Raw genomic sequence first — 18,659 nt, forward strand, 5'->3', positions numbered from 1 at the left:
AGAGAAATTTAAAAAAACAGATTACTAATGGCCCCATCCCTACCTAACGCTGTCAGTCAACTTATGCAGAACATGCCAGGGTACACTGGAAGAGTGCTAGGAGAAGTACTTTACATAATGCAATGCATACCGAAACCGGTGACCATACGAAGAACAAACAAATGTTTCCATGAACTACCGATCTCACTACTAAACCAGTCAAAATTTATGTCACCAGTAACAAGAATAATCCAAGATTACGCCAAAGAAATAGATTGCAACCATGTAACACCTCCGGTGTACTACGTAGAAGAACAATGGATCAGCTTGACACCAGATCCAACCAAGGCAGTCAATCCAACAGAAATCACAGTAGAAGCAGAATCATTAATAGACATGGTACCACCACAACCATTAGCAGCTGGCGGAATATACACACAACAAGAAATACAAGACGCACAAAGGATAGTCACATTCGGATCAGAAAGAAAAGCAGTAGAGAACATAATCACCAGAAGAACAGCAGGCCTAGAGACAATAAATCAAGGGTACACATTAACCAAAATATTTGACGAAAATGAACTAAAGGAGATCGCTCACTCCACCCTCAATAGAATATGGGGATGGTTATCCACATTAGGAAATATCACCAGTAGCTTAATTGGCGTATATTTAATATATAGAACAATTATATATGCTTGTGGAATAATACTGAATGGGTTAAGAATATACCAAACAATTATGTTGGGTTATGGACAAACCTCACCAACTGGGTAATACACCGACACCAAAAATCAAAGAACGAAGAACAAAATATACACCTGAATACAAGCAATGAGCAACCAGAATCAGAAAATGAACATTGGACAAAGAGATGCAGCAAACACATACCAGACACCAATTTGTCAGAAGTATAACGCGGCAAAAGTAAACCAGTACCAACCAGAAAAGACCAAACCAGCGAGAGCAACCCAATGGAGATAGACAGCACTAACAAGATAGTTAACGCGGTACGTGAAAATTGGCAAACGGACATTAAAAGCCAAAACGACGCGAGTGAAGTGCGAAAATCCCCACAGGAATACGTCGATATTGAACGATCATAAGCAAAACCGCGATTGCCGTGAAACAGGAGTTACATTCGGATAGAACAATTTTAGAATTTTAGAATTTAGAATAAGTGACACATGTAGTCACAAAACACAGTAATAAGTCAAGAATGTTTCACTTGTAAATTTCAATAAGAATTTAATACAAAAGTAATTCAACTTGTCATACACATAGGTACAATACGGGGGCAGCACGATACATTCGCTGACCACCGCACAATATTCTATAAGAAACAATATATTATAACACAATAATTGGGACTTAATATAAAAGAGTATAGTAGGATATAAGTAATGTAAGATGTAAGTAGGTTAATTATTATGGGTTGGAAAAGGAAAAGGCCTCTCAGGCCATTTCTTTATTTTGCGAAGGGAGTAATGTAATGTAAACAGTAAGGAAATAAAGAAGGAAAAATTAAGGGACAATTAGCCTAGTAAGGAGTAATAATTATTTAAGTAATTAATTTATATTCCAAATTAATAAAGAATAAATTCGACACAGTTTAACGTATACATTTCAAATTAAAAACAAAACAATTGACCCAGTTTAACACAAGCCTGAATGTTTAAAAAATTACGACACTTAGACCTTGTTGGAAATTAATACAAGGTAAGAATTGTTAAACAAGTGAGAAGAATTGAGCTGAGTAAGAAGTTTTACATAGCGTGATCCAGTTTAACACATGGAATACGTGACATAAAGAATCTAAGGTAGAAGTTGGCGATACATAAAAAAAAACAGAAGTTGGTCAGCAGTCAGTAAGAACTCGGCACCTGAGGGTGGCCCACGCGAGAGGCGCGCCGAATGAGCGCGCTATTTAACTCGATGGGATAGTGTGACGTACAAGTGTCGGCAACTGGAGATTCGAAGGTACGAAATCTCAAATCCCGGTAGACTGGAGGCGTATTCCCTAGCTAGAGCCTAGATACGCAGAGGTAACTAAGATCTCTATATACTAACCCCACGTATATCTATTAGCACGGAAATTGTCTGACCTTTAATTCCTTGCTTGTCTCTTCTCGTCTCCCTTCGCGGCTGATCGAATATTTTGGTCATAACTGATATTTTGTAATGTACAGTCTAGTTAATACATTGTAAATTCGAAATTTGTTTTGTTATTCCTAGCCGTTAGAGGTCGAGACTAGAAGAGATACACATTTCGCTCTCACTCTTTGCAGGACCTGAGACCAAGAAGTCCTTAATTCCTTCCTTTCCAAAAATTTCTCTACCCTCTTGTAAATCCGCGAGGGCGAAACCAGTCAGTTCAGACTAGTGGAGCCAGTAAGCCTTGCCCCGCTCGCAGGGATAAGTATCCCCTAAGAATTGTAGAGGTCTTGATAAGGATATTGAGACAGACGTCTTCTACAATGGTGACAGCCTTATCAGAGTGGAGACATTTCATTTGAGGGGTTTAGTCGATTTATTTACAGCTTCAATCATAAATTATCACGCTTAACCCCCCCAATCTATTAGAATGGTGTCTTTACACCCAATATATTTATATTTATTATTAGAATAGAAATTATATATTATTAGAATGGTGTCTTCACCCCCAATATACTTTTATGTATTATTACAAGGCTAAATCCCCGGTTTGTCAAGACATTTTGTTGCGAGAACAGGTTATATTTGAAAAGAGTGGCCGAGATACAGAAAGATCGGCCGAGGGGAATTGAGGTCAGGTAGGAAGAGTTTTTTGAACGAGAGTCAAGCAAGAGATCTCAAATAGAAGAGATGTTAGGGTGATTAGTAATCAGGAGTTGATTCAATCTTCTTGGTGTGGATGTCTTAAGACCGGTTAAGATGATAATACTCTTTGCATAATGGCAGTTTAGAACAGAGTAATTATCATAAGATTTGTGCAGTACACCGGAACTGAAGAAATTTTGGAAATTATTATATAGGATGTCCCACCAGCTTTGTTGTCGTTTGCCTGCTTGATCCAGTCACATCTGCTTCAGATCTTCGTCCGTGCGTATGGAAATAGTTTCCTTTTGTTCAAATTGAGAGTTTTGTCCTTGCAGCTCCAATCCCAGAGATAGCAAGTTTTCCAAAGTTAAGTGTCAAAGTTAGTGAATCAAGGTAACATTTAACATATTAATTTTAAAGTAAAGACAGACATTTTTTTGCTAAACTAATAATTGCTTTCATTAAAATTTAAAAGGATTTGTAAAAATTATTAAATTGTAAATTTTATGGTTTAACTTAGCTGTCATTTTAATTGTTTTTTTATTAATTTAATGTTAACATATGACAGCAAGCTTTATTCTTTTCGATATTTATTTGTTTTGTTTGTTTTAAAAAAAGGTTAATCTCTGTGAGGTAACATTTGTAAGTTTTTGTAGTATCTCCAACCCCTGGAGTTTGTAAACAGGCAACACATGTAAGTTTTTTTTTTGTAATTTTGTATTTTGCAACTTTTAATAATTTTTGTGCAATCTGTATGTTTGATAACTGTTTGTATGAGACAAAAATAAACGTTTTGATTTGTTTCTCTGATCCATTTTTTTATTTATTTCAGGAAAATCTCCCAACCCGTTCGTGTTTCTTATTTTAGGAAGGAAGAAACTTTCTTTACTCCAGCAGGAAGTTTTCTCGAAGCGGCGCCCCATTTAAATAGCTAGAGGTATTTTTTCTTGTCTTTATTTGCCCAGTTGCCCAGGAGATTTATGTAAGTACCCCTTTGTTTCATTTTTTTGTGTAGATACCCCAATCCGACCCATTTATTTCAACTTATCCACGACCCCAGCTCTCCATCTAATCCCTGAGTGCCGTTCGCATACGTATCGATTTGTTTTGCTTGCCCTTTCTCAACTCCTTTAGTTTCTGTCCCCAATTTCCTACCCCCATAATCTTTTCTTGGACGGAAATTTGTTCGTTTTATATGGATGTTGATGCAGGTTGAGGCATGATGTCAGGGGAGAAAGGAGTAGTAGATTGACTGTTATTAGAATCAATTAAATTTGTTGTTGATTCTAGTTTATCGGGACAGTTGGTGGCGATATGTCCAGACTTTATGCAGTTATAACAGGCCATAGTTTCTTGAGATAAGAATATTCGATATGTTGTATTATCGAAGTCTAAGGTGAATGAGTCGGGAAATGAGATATTATGGGGACTGACATATATTTGTCTTCTGAAACTTAAAATATGATTATAATCGGTAAGGGTGGAACTGATTTTTAGAAAAGTGACAGGAGAGACCATATTAAGTCCAATAGTTTGTAGATAATCAACTAACAGACTGTGTGGTATTGTTGGACATACGTTTAAAAAACAATACGTTCCGCTGGTGAGATTAATCTTCTAGCTTGTACAATATTGTTCTGGATTTGTATGTGCCCATGGTTTTGCATGAATTTGTCCACAATTTTTTTGTTTGCAAGGTACATGCAAATCCGATTATTGGATAGTCGGGAGGAAAATACAATATTTTTGGGATGAATTAGGTTACCCAAAGGAATTAAGTAATCTTGCAGTCGAGTATTTTCTAAAGCGCTGAAGACAATTGCTTGGTGTTTTGAGAGGAATTGTGTAGAAGCTGCTGATGAATAGGTTTTATTGGTATTTGTCTGTAATTGCGATACTTGTGGTATGTTAGAGAGACTCTGAATATTAGGTTCCATTTTTGATTTTAACACGGAACATGTGTTTAAAAATAATACGGACCTGCCTAGTAATCAAACAGGTAGTAAAACTGGAATAATGTTTTTTGAGTCGTATCTTACTTATAATTGTTAAATTAAAAATTAACCAAAAACTTGTTGATCACGTTATATTAATAAAAACTAATATGATGTGTTCACTTACTGGTGTTTCATGTAATTGTCACTTAACTATTTATAAATCAACTATTATAATTACTGCATAAAATTTGCAAATTTGTTGAGACCAAAATAAACACGCCTTTCGGTGGGAAGTTTTGGGAAAAATTTCACCTGGTCTGATTGACAAGCAAAATGCATTTAACAAAGAAGGCCATGATGCAACGTGTCAGGGGAATTATTAGGCAAATCGAAAATAATAGTCCCTTGTCTGTCATTTGAATTTTGATTTATATTAAGGATAGTTAAGTTATATTGTTGAATAATTTAATAAAAATATAAGATTATTGTGGTCAGAGTTATATGCTTTTGAAATTTTTCCCAAAACTTTAGGATCATACGTTATCTATATCGGCAGCTCTTATCTATACGGTAGTTTTTTAACATGTTATATTTACAATTATTTCTGGAACGAGCTGTAATTTTTCTTAAATAACCATATTGTGTGGTTGAGGCGCATTGTCGGTTCGGCATGATTTGTCACATGCTCTTTAACGTATTCTTTAATACTAATCCAGATACTTCCGTTTTGTTACTTAATCTCTTATTTGACTTTCAATCTACTTTTAATGTTTCTATAAATGGTCAAGTAGTGTATTTGTACAGTTTAGTTATAAGCTAAATTAGGTGTTGTGATATGCCTACTTCTTTTATCCGCCATAAGTGTATCCGTCTGTTCATGTGTATCCAATGTATAGTGGGATATTGGATTCCCTAGACTTAAAAATCGACATTATTGAAATTAGACAGTAAAAATTATAATAATATTGATTTATAAATTATTGTGATTTAAATTTTACTACTTCATGAAACAAATATTGCACGTCATAAACTGTAGCAATCGGAAAGTTACTAAGATCTCCTTGTTGTACAGAGTTTTCTATAATTTTATGGGGTAACAAATATTAGAGTACTATCACTTTCTTAAAATGTTACACGAAAACTCAACTCGATATACGAACATTTATACAATAAATGTTTCAGTGACATGCATTAAAAGAAAATACTAATGTATAAAAATGGAAATTTTCCAAGTTTAAAAATAATTAAAGCAAGTAATATAAATTTTCACCTTGCTTAGTAAACAAAAAAGTAAAATACAAGTTATATGTCGGTTAACAAATTATATTATAAAATTTTTAACTACATTAGCCAAGTATCTATGAAATTTCATGTAGCCTGGTGCTTCCGGAAAAACCGGAAGCACCAGGCTACATGAAAAGGCCACTATCAAGGCTGTTGAGTCTCATTAAAAGGACCAAGCTAGATGAAGTGCTTTAAAATAAGGGGGAAACACAATAGATCTGCAAAGGTCGCAGTGTATCAGGCTCTATTGGCCGCCCCATTTTCTACATTCTACATCTATGAAATTCCTCGATGACTAAATTGATGAATATTTAAATAAATTTCAAGTTCCAAAATGTACCTGCTGCAAAATTTGAAAATCTACGACTAATAAAATTATTGGCAACATTGCAGGAGCTTAGTTGTATACGCGAAAAGGTGCATACGGATCCCAAAAATTTTTTAACGTATTACGGAGTCCACTTGATCCTATGCGTTGGTCGGAGTCTACATAAAGCGCTACTTAGATAATAATATACACGGTGTATATTATCCTGGAGTTCGTATAATACTGTTTTGTTAGTACGAAGCCCACATTAACCGTTAGATCTAAATGTAGGAAATAAAGAAATAAATAGGAAATAAATTTGGAAAACTCCAATATAGTTATATATATATTGGAGTTTTCCAAAACATATTTTTAAAAAATTTTTATTTAACACAAAACAGTAACAATACGTTTTATTATGATAAATGCAGAATCTAGACTAACTTACAATATGATTTTTATACAGAATGAAATATACCTAATACCAATATGACGTTCCGAAGAAATAGAAACAAATCCAGTTTTGGGTCAAAATCCACACCGGCTTTCGAACCGGTGACAGGACCGGACTTAAAATTAATCAACCATGACTTCGAATAAAACTATGAATACTACTCACACTTCATCTCACGTCTCATATTCCAGTATTGTCATTGCATTTAAAGATCCAACTGAAGAACAAGCTATAGTACTTTCCAGTATTGAAGGAACCAAAGTTCATGACTACATCATCCCGTTGGTTCACTAGTTGGTCCACGTAACGTATCCTGAATGCTCTAAGCAAGCCAACCCCACTACTTTTAATGTACACTCAGAAACTTCTCAAAACATATTACCAACAGTAAATACCTCTAATAACCAAACAGAACTACAAAGTTCTGACAAAGCTAATTCATTCACTGCTAGTGCATACCTTGAAACTTTTCAAAACACATTAATTACAATAAAATCCTCTAATAACCAAACAGAACAAATTATGGAAACTGACAATAACCTGACAGGACCCATAAGTAATAGAAGTGAAACATCTTTTTTAAAAGCTCCAACATCATCAACCTCAAACAACATCAGAAATCCTACTCCAGTAGAATTAACAGCAAATCCAATTACTACAAACGTCCCTAATCAACTAAAAAGGTTCATCTCATTTTCTCCAGACATTAACGAAAATACCCCACAGAACGATTCACAGATATTTACTTCGCCTATAGTAAGCAAACCAAAAAAAAAAAAGTCAACCATAAATTCTTGCGAAGAACTTTTACTTTCACTAAAGTCAATTAAAGACAAAATAGAAAACAGATCACCACCGTTTATCCTAAACTATAATGAAATATGTGACTTTCTAGAAAACACAATATATGCCAATTACCCTGAAATAATTTCAAAAGATTACTCGAATGAAACTGCCGAGCTAATTGAGATCCTTAATTTTGTTCACGCTTATACCCACAATTCAAAATAAAAAAAAAATAATATAACTAGATTAAAAAAAAACTAAACCCCAATACTATCTCTTCCACAGAAGAGACAGATGAACAATTATCTCAGGCAGAATTCTAACATGTCCAATTACTTTATTTTACAGTGGAATCTTAATGGGTTTTATACCAACTTAGAACAGTTAAAATTATTAATAAATGAATTATGCCCAAAGATCTTATGTCTTCACGAAACTCATTTTAAACAAGCTAATATAAATCTTAAAAATTATCTATGTTTTCCAAAAAACAGAGTAGCACAACAGGCCAGTGGCGGAGTAGCTATCTTCGTAAGTAAAGACCTAGAAGCTAAGCAAATTACATTAAGTACTAATCTCGAAGCTGTAGCAGTGAGTATAACATACCAAAAAAACCACATCCTAGCGAGCTAGACCTACAAGAACTAAATAACCTTCTTGATCAAATTCCACACCAACAAATAATTTTAGGGGATATGAACTGCCATTATTCTGCATGGGGAAGCTCTAAAACAGACAAATACGGTAATCTAATAAAACATCGCAACGATAAACGCAGAGCGACAGTGGACCAAGATGACGACATGACTGGACCCGAAATACTAAGGTCTGAAGTGGAAAAAGCCATTTCATCGCTAAAAAACGACAAAACACCAGGTCCCGACAACATACAGAGCGAGATCATAAAACTCCTATACGAAACGGATGACCACTTCCTCGATTTTCTGACAGGCCTTTTTAACACCTTTTACGACAAAGGGGAGATTCCGGAGGAATGGCTTCGATCGACCTTTGTAGCCATACCTAAAACACCAAGTGCAAAACACTGTGATCAACACCGCTTAATAAGCTTGATAAATCACATTACCAAAGTTTTCACCAAAATCATACACAATAGAATATATAACAAATGCGAAGCAAATATATCGGAGTCACAGTTCGGATTCCGAAGCGCATTGGGCACAAGAGAGACGATCTTCAGTCTGCAAGTTTTAATTCAAAGATGCAGAGACAGGCACAAGGACGTCCACTTGTGCTTCATCGACTTCTCCAAGGCGTTTGACAAGGTCAAACATGATAAACTCATGGAAATGCTCAGGAAGATGCATATTGATGGCAAGGATCTGCGCATAATAACCAGTCTCTATTGGAACCAAAGTGCTGAGATAAAGATGGGCAACTTACACAGTGGGAAGATAGATATTAAAAAGGGTGTACGACAGGGATGCGTCCTCTCGCCGCTCCTGTTCAATATATACTCTGAACAAATCTTCAGAGAAGCACTGGGAGAAGTTTCGGAGGGTATCAAAGTAAACGGAGAGGTAATCAATAATATTAGATATGCTGACGACACAGTTATTATCGCAAATGACTGCAACGAGCTTCAAAGACTCATGCAAAGCATACACACAGCAAGTCAAGAATATGGTTTAGAACTCAATACAACCAAAACTAAATGCATGCTCATCAGCAGAACACAACAACCTCCGATGCAATTGACATTAAACAACCGAAAAACAGAACAAGTGGAGACATACACATACCTTGGAACCACAGTCAACACAAAATGGGACCAGTCAACAGAAATAATATCACGAATTGCAAAAGCATGAAACGCATTCAGCAATATGAAAAAGTGGTTCACAAGCAAAATCTCATTGGAACTAAAATTAAGACTGGTCAAGTGTTATGTCTTCCCGGTCTTGTTCTATGGAGCAGAGGCATGCACCACAATGGAAGCCACCCTGAAGAAACTAGAATCCTTTGAGCTGTGGATATATCGCCGTATTCTTCGGATATCCTGGACAGTCCACGTCACTAACGTGGAAGTAATGCAGAGAATAGGCAAAAGCAAAGAAATAATCTTCACCGTAAAGAAACGGAAGCTTGAGTACTTCGGACATGTCATGAGGCATACTAAGTACCGGCTGCTACAGTTAATAGTCCTCCAAGGAAGAATCGACAGTAGGAGGGGACCGGGAAGAAGACGACACTCATGGATGCATAACCTGCGACAATGGTTCGGACTAACATCGACCGAACTGTTCAGAGGTGCTGTAAACAAAGTCAAAATAGCCTTGTTAATAGCCAACGTCCGAAACGGATAGGGCAAAGGAAGGAAGAAATAAAACATCTCATTGACTCTTCTGATCTACTATTATTTAATACAGAAGAACCTACCAGATTTTAACTCCTATAACGGCTCTTTTTCCGCCATATATTTATCATTATGTAGTAAATCCTTATCAACGTTCCTTACGTGGAATACTTTAAAATCGTTATATGACAGTGACCACTTTCCTATCTGCATATCATTAAATGAAATTCAATCTCCTAATTCTCCAACCTATCAATCCTGGAAATTAAAGACTGCAAACTGGTCGTCTTATCAAGATGACATTGAAAAGAAAATTGAAAACTATCATCTAAGTAATGATATAAACTCTAATATTACCTCTATTAAACAATATAGTTATAGAAGCAGCTTTAAATAATATGGGTAAAACAAAGCTCCGCAAAAGACCTCCAGTACCTTGGGGAAACAATGAAGTAGCATATCCTCTATCTTCTAGCAATCATGCTTTTAATGTACTTAAAAAACATAATACTAATGAAAATTTACTAAATTTAAAAAAACTCAGGAGAGAGTGATTGGCGGTTAGGCTAGTTGGATGTGTGTAGTGTCGCTCCGAAATTAAATTCCAATTTTGGGTGGTTTCGAGTGTAATCTGCATGCAAATTAGTGTAAAGTGTATTTAAAAAGGACATTTATGTAAGTAAATAATCAGTTATCTGATTTTGAACTGTATTAAATTAATAGTTAGTTTTAATTGCCCTACGGATAAAAGTGAAACTTCTGAGTGGTCGAAACGAGTTGAGCTTTTTGCGCTGGACGGGTGATTAAGAACGATAAACAATAATAATTATCAACAAAAACAATAGGTCTGTTATTCAGGTTTCGGTAAAACTATACAGAATTATAAAGGCTGAATTTATTTGCTGTTTTGATATTGATTGTATTTTGTAGCTACAAGTGGTAGAAGTCGAAACTGGTTAGGATCGAGAATAATTGCTAAGATTTAACTGTAGAGGTAGGCGCGGCGCTTGTCGAGATCCGTAACCGTTACTTATAATATTTATATATATATATATATATATATATATATATATATATATATATATATATATATATATATATATATATATATATATATATATATATATAATACTTTAATTATTTGAATAAGAAGAAAAATGGCGGATGGTAAGGTTGATGAAGATGGTAAAAGAAAAAGCAAAGAGGAGATAGACATATTTAGCAGGAGCAGAAATGTGAGCCGAATGCCAGACAGGTCGAAACCAACAACGAATGAAACCAGCAGCCAGAACGAAATGATGGAACTAATGAGACAAATAGCAAGCGATAATAAAAAGAAAAACAGGGACCTGGAAGAGATAAAAAATACAATGGGTAATATGATTGAGGAACTAAAAGAAATTAGGAAGGAAAATAGTGAATACAAATTGCAAATGAAAGAAATAATAAGAGAAAATAAAAATCTAAAGAAAGAAATGACAACGATGAAACAAAAAATAGATAAAATAGATAAAATATAAGATGGAAGCATGTCAGAAAGAAAAAAAGAAAAATAACGTAATAATGGGAGGCTTACCAATAGACACAATAGAAGCAGAGCAACTGGAGAACTTCATAGAAACAAAAATGGGAGTAAAATCAGAAATAAATAGGGTACAAAAGATAAATGAAACAATGTGTGTTATCGAATGTAAAAAATTCGAAGATAAAATGAAAATACTGAAAGCCAAGGGTAAACTAATAAACTATAAACAACATAGAGTATATAGAATGTGACCTAACATTGAAAGAGATAGAGATACAAAGAAATCTTAGGAAGATAGCAGCAGATGAAAAGACTAATGGGAAAAGGACAAAAATTGGATATGGTTTCATAGTTATTGAAGGCATTAAGTGGAAATGGAATCAAAAAACAAGCCAGATAGAAAAGATAACATACAATACAGAACCAACTGGTTCAAAAAACTGAAGAAAACACAATGACGGACCGAGAAAAAAAACAGGCACAGAACAGGGACATGAGCAGATCTAAAGATAATAACACAAACGGAAGTAAAAACAAATTGAAGTACAACTTAAACACAGAAAAGAACAAAACAATTTGGAAAATGGCATCATGGAATGTGAGAGGTATAAATGGGAAGGAAATAGAACTGGGGGAAGAAATTAGAGATAAGAACATTGAAATGGTAGCTATAACAGAGACAAAGAAAAAAGGAAAAGGATCAATAATATTAGAAAACGGAATGTTACTAATATACAGTGGAGTGGAAGAAACGAAGAGAGCTCAGGCAGGAGTAGCGTGCATGATAAAGAAGGAGAGTATCAACAAAATAAAAAATTGAATATGTTACAACGAACGTATACTAAGAGTAGACATAGATATACATACAGGATACAGAGGAAACCAATACAAACCTAATCATATGTTATGGACCAGATGAAGACGCAACAAAAAACGAAAAGAATGAATTCTGAGACAAATTACAAGAAGTGATAAATGATTGTACAGAGAAAATTGTGATCACAGGAGACATGAACAGTAGAGTGGGAAAAGAAACAGAAAAATGGAATAATGTCATCGGACCTTATGGGGAGGACAAACTAAACAAAAATGGAAAATTACTACTCGAATTCTGTCTAGACAATAACCTGGTGATTATGAACACACACTTCCAACATAAAAGGATACACAAGATCACAAGAGAAGTCAAATCAAGAGACGAACAATCAATTATAGACTATACTATAGTGCAAAAAACAGAGAAGAACTGGCTAAGAGACATAAGGGTAAAAAGAAGTTATGAAATTGGTAGTGACCACTATCTACTAGAAACCACATTCAAAAGCAAAAGAAAAAAAATAAAAAGAAATGAGAACATAAACAGAAAACACAAAGAAATAATAAAAATTTACAAACTAAGGGAAGAAACAATGAGAATAAGATACTCAGAAGGACTAGAGAAAGAGATGAATAATGAACATGAAATAACAGAAACATTAGAAGAAGAATGGGGAAAATTTAAAAATGCGATGATAAAAACAGCTAAATCAATATGTGGAACCACAAGAAATAACAACAGAGGGAAACAAACATCTTGGTGGAACGATGAAGTGAAAAGAGAAATAAAAGAAAAGAAGAAAGTATGGAAAGAATACATCCAAGACAAAACACAACAAAAATATGAAAATTATAAGAGACAAAGAACAAAAGTTAAAGAGATAGTTAAGAAAAAGAAAAAGAAAAGTTGGGGAAAATTCGGGGAAAAAATGGAAGAAAACAGCACAGAAAACGTAAAATTATTTTACAGAACACTGAAAAACCTAAGAAGCAATAAAGAAACGAAACTGAAACAAATAATGAACAAGAAAGGAACAATAATAAACGACGATAAGACAATAATGGAAAGATGGAGGGAACATTTTCAGCTGATACTGAATGGAAATCAAGCGAATACAATGGAGAAGGAAAGCCACAACAGGAGAGTATCCATGAGAAACACAGAAAATCCAGAAACTATAGAAAAAGAAGAACTGGAAGAAGCAATAAGAAAGATAAAGATTGCAAAAGCACCAGGAAGCGATGAAGTAGCACCAGAAATGATGAAATATATAGGAGTAAAAGCAAAAGAAAAATTGTTATACATATATAACCTAATATGGAAGAGAAAAGTAATACCCAGAGAATGGACAACTGCAGTAATTATACCTATATACAAGAAAGGAAACACAAGAGACTGTAGGAACTATAGAGGTATATCACTATTATGTGTAGCAGCAAAAGTATACGAAACCATAATAGAAAGGAAAATTAGAAAAGAACTAGAACATAAATTAGAGGATGTACAAAGTGGATTCAGGAAAGGACACAACACACAAGACCATATATTCACCATGCAACAAGTAATAGAAAAAGCCTTAAAGAAAAATAAAGAAATACATCTGAGCTTTATAGACATGGAAAAAGCATTCGACTCAGTCAAAAGAAAAGATATATGGGAAAGCCTAAAGAAGAAAAAAGTAAGTGATAGAAGCAACAAAGAGTATATACATGAAAACAACAAATACAGTAAGAATGTTAAATATACAGTCAGAACCATTTGAAACAACCCAAGGAGTTAGACAAGGGAAAACAACCCAAGGACACAACACACAAGACCATATATTCACCATGCAACAAGTAATAGAAAAAGCCTTAAAGAAAAATAAAGAAATACATCTGAGCTTTATAGACATGGAAAAAGCATTCGACTCAGTCAAAAGAAAAGATATATGGGAAAGCCTAAAGAAGAAACAAGTAAGTGAAGAACTGATAGAAGCAACAAAGAGTATATACATGAAAACAACAAATACAGTAAGAATGTTAAATATACAGTCAGAACCATTTGAAACAACCCAAGGAGTTAGACATGGGGGAATTCTCAGCCCAGTACTATTCATAAATATAATAGATGAGATAGTGAAAGAATGTAAGAAAGCATTCAAGAAATACTGCATCGGTTGGAACAGAATGCAAATGATAAATGCTGAGATGTGTATATTTGCAGACGACATAGTATTAATTGCGGAAACTGCAGAAAAACTGAAATACAACTTAGAGAAATAGAACCTAGAAGCAAGCAAATACAACTTAAACGTAAACAAAGAGAAGACTCAAATAATAAAAATATTAAGAAAACAAGGGACGGAAGATCAAATAGAAGTAATGATAGACCAACAAAAAATAATGCAGACAAATTCATACAAATACTTAGAAACAGTAATCAACAACAAAGGAGACATCGAGGATGATCTTAACAACAGAATGGAAAACACAGGAAAACTATTCCAAGCACTAAATAGAGGATTCCTTAATAACAAAGAAATATCAACAAAGACCAAGATGACAATATACAAAACAATATATAGACCTACAGTGACATATGGAGCAGAAATATGGATATTAAACAAAAGACATCAGAGCAGAATTCAGGCAGCAGAGATGAAATACCTCAGAAGAACGATAGGAGTAAAAAGAACTGATAGAATCAGAAATGAAGAAATAAGAGAAAGACTCAAAATCAAATTGTTACTCGAGTCAATCAAAGAGAAAAAATTGGCATGGTTCGGACATCTAACCCGGATGGACAATAATAGACTGATTAAGTCAGTAGACAACTACTGATTAAGTAAGTAAGTAAAGTAAAAAAACTTAGAGCAACAGCAAGATACCTCATAAAGAAAAGCAAAAGAGATACCTGAAGAGAGTACGTATCATCTATCAATTCGTCTACATAGACATAGAAGCACATATTGCTTCTACAATCTGCATTAACAACTCTGACAGCCCCTTAACTGCTCCTATAACTCTTCAAGAGTTAGAAGTTTCTCTCTCAAATATAAAAAACACATCTGCAGGACCAGATGATATTCTACCAGTCTTCATAAATAACATACCATTCGGAGCTAAATTAATTCTGTTAGATTTATTTTAATACCTGCTTCTTAAAGCATAAATTCCTAGATCTTTGGTCTCAAGCGATTATCATTCCCATTAATAAGCCTAACAAACCAAAAGACAACCCTACCTCTTACCTGACCCATCTCTCTTACATGTTGCATGTGCAAAATCCTAGAAAAAATTTTAAACCTCTGCCTTATATGGTACTTAGAAAATAATAACTTTCTTACTCCCTTTCAAAGTGGTTTTCGAAGAGGCAGGTCCACATAAGATAATCACGTTGCATTACAGACTTCAATTAATGAAGCTTTTGCAAACAACCAAAAACTAATAGCAATATTTTTCGATATAACCCAAGCCTACGATAGATCATGGAGACACTGTATTTTACAAACCTTGAAAGATACTGGCATTCAAGGTAACATACTTGTATGTATAAATATTTTTTTTAAATCGCTCAATTCGAGTTAGAATAAATGGTGTTACAAGCTCCTCTAAGATACTAGATAATGGAATTCCTAAAGGTTCGATTGTTAGTCCAACTTTATTCTTAATCGCTTTTAATAGTATTATGGATGTAATTAAAGCACCTATTAAAGCTAGTCTTTACGCAGATTACATTGTTATTTATACTAAATCAAATAATCTAAGGACAGCAACTAAAATTATATAGAGTTTCCTAAATCGGCTTTGTAATTGGACGATAAAAACGGGATTTGTTTTTTCTACTGAAAAAACATGATACATTATTTTTAATAAAAATAAAACCCACCTCACAACTAGTCTAACATTAAATAATTTACCTTTAGAACAGTCAAAAGTAATAAACTTTCTAGGTCTAACTTTTGAGAGAACTTTAAATTGGAATTCGCACATAAATAAATTTCAGCTTTTCTGTCAAAAGAGATTAAATATACTCAAAATATTATCCAAAAAAATTTGTGGTGCTGATCATAAAATATTAATTAGGCTTTACAACCGCTCATTAAAACTGCATATGTTACGATGCTGCATGTAAAACCACTCTAAAAAAACTAAACAGTATTCAATCTACAGCTTTGAGATTAGCACTGGGAGCTTTTAAAACTAGGCCGGTTATTAGTATGCAAGTTTTAACTGAAGAACCTCCATATCATATAAGATGACTATCCTTGAACTACATTGCAAAGATATCATCCCAGAAACAGCATCCTGTATTTTTCCACATCTGCAACCCTGGCCTTCTTCCTAACAATAATACTAAAAACTCTACACCCCTCATAGAAAGAATAAAGCTCACAACTTTCGATTTGAATCATCTTAATCTATCGCTACATATAAATGCAAACTATCCCCCATGGACCAGCCACCCAGTAACTATTGACGTAACTCTTACCAAGTATCCCAAATCAACTACAAATTCCACACTAATTAAATCTCTATTCATGGAAATTCTAGACCACTACCCTAAGTATTTGCAAATGTTTACCGATGCCTCTGAAACTCCCTATGGTTACGCTGCTGCCTACTACTGTATCTAAAGAAAATATTCTTACAGCATATCGATACCAACCAACTGCAGTATACTAACAGGTGAAGCTACAGCTATTTTGGAAGCCCTAATCTTCTACGAAAAGAGTAGACCGATGAAATGCATTATCGTAACAGACTCATTAAATGCATTACTGGAACTGAAACAAATATATACCAACAACCCTATTATACAGAGTATAAAAAACGAACTAGAAAAATTTCGATCATTAGGAAAGGAAGTGGCTTTTATTTGGGTACCTTCACATTATGATATGACATTAGGCAGCAGTAATGTCATTACTGGATTAAGGCTGTGGGAAGTAAAAATCCTGTAGGCTTAATTCCAGATAGTCACAGGCGACACTCACATTATGAGTTAAGCGGCTGTGATACTGCGATCTTAGGGCACTCTTTTGTCCTGGAGTTTGAGAAACCGGCTTTGAAGGCGGAGGAACTAAGACTTTTAGTGAACGGCAGAAGGATGCAGAAGGCAAGGAGAAACCACTGCATTAAAGACTTCTTGTAAGTATCTCTAGTACAATTATCATGGTGATAAAAAACTTTAAGATTCCGACTACTGATCATGAAAATCGGAATTCAAGATCCGGCAGGGAAGGTAAATCTAGCTCAAACCGTGAGGCCTTCCAGGTCGTTATCAAGAGAAATCCTCACGAACCAAACTACATTCTAGATGATGGATCTCTAAGAGTATTGCGAACAACCATAAAGATAGGTACATGGAACGTTAGAACAATGTACGAGGCGGGAAAAATCTATAATGCCATTCATGAAATGGAAAGACTCTCGATTAATATTATGGGAATAAGCGAAACGCGCTGGACAAATACGGGATACCGAGTTATCAAAGATCACAAAATATTCTACTCAGGAAATCTTAAGAACGAACATATAAATGGAGTGGGCCTAATTATGAATAATAAAATCGCCAACTGTGTCAGTCACTTTGTACCTGTATCAGAAAGGATGCTCTTAGTTCACCTAAACACAACTCCCATAAAAACAAACATTATTCAAGTATACGCTCCTACAGCGGACGCCCCAGAAGAAATCATAGAAGAATTTTACAATGACCTTACTAATATTGTCAAAAGGATTCGGAAAAACGAAATAACACTAATAATGGGAGACTTTAATGCCAAAGTTGTAACTTTAACAAATTTCATAGGATTATTTAAGACTTATACTATGTCAGAAGTTAAATGAATATTGAGTTTTCATCGAAAATATTTACAAAATAAACGTTTGAAAAAGGGGTATGTTTTTTACTTATAAACAATTGTAATAACTTCTATATTTGTCAAGCTACAGACTTGTACGTACAACCACTAGATAGCTGGTATAAAAACTCACATTTAACAAAAAAATAAACCTTCTATGAACAATAGAAACAAGGTTAGCGACAATTTTTTGTTAATTATATCTCCATTGTTTATAAACATTAAGAAGTAAAATTTGCACAAATTTTGAATGAAAATCTAAACTTTATATTGAATTTTATAGCTACTAAATTCATCCAATTTTTCGAAACTTAAAACCTTTCGAAACGAAGTTACTTTCGAATGATCGACATAGGAAAGTGGAGGGGAAACTGTTTTAGCTCCTCGCTGCAAAATTTAATATTATGGTTACGGATTTATCATTCAAAAGCTTCAACAGTTCTGTAGGAATTTCATCAAGTCCATTTTCTTTTCCATTTTTAGCGTTTCTTATTGCGTATTCTACTTCTTCTTTCAATATGTCTGGCGCAGTTGCATTGATTATCTGAGTTAAGTTGTTTCTATCGTCTTCAAATAATTCATTCAGGTATTCTGTCCATCTTTTTA

Source organism: Diabrotica undecimpunctata, chromosome 11 (assembly GCF_040954645.1).
Source record: "Diabrotica undecimpunctata isolate CICGRU chromosome 11, icDiaUnde3, whole genome shotgun sequence".
Classification (NCBI taxonomy): Eukaryota; Metazoa; Arthropoda; class Insecta; order Coleoptera; family Chrysomelidae; genus Diabrotica; species Diabrotica undecimpunctata.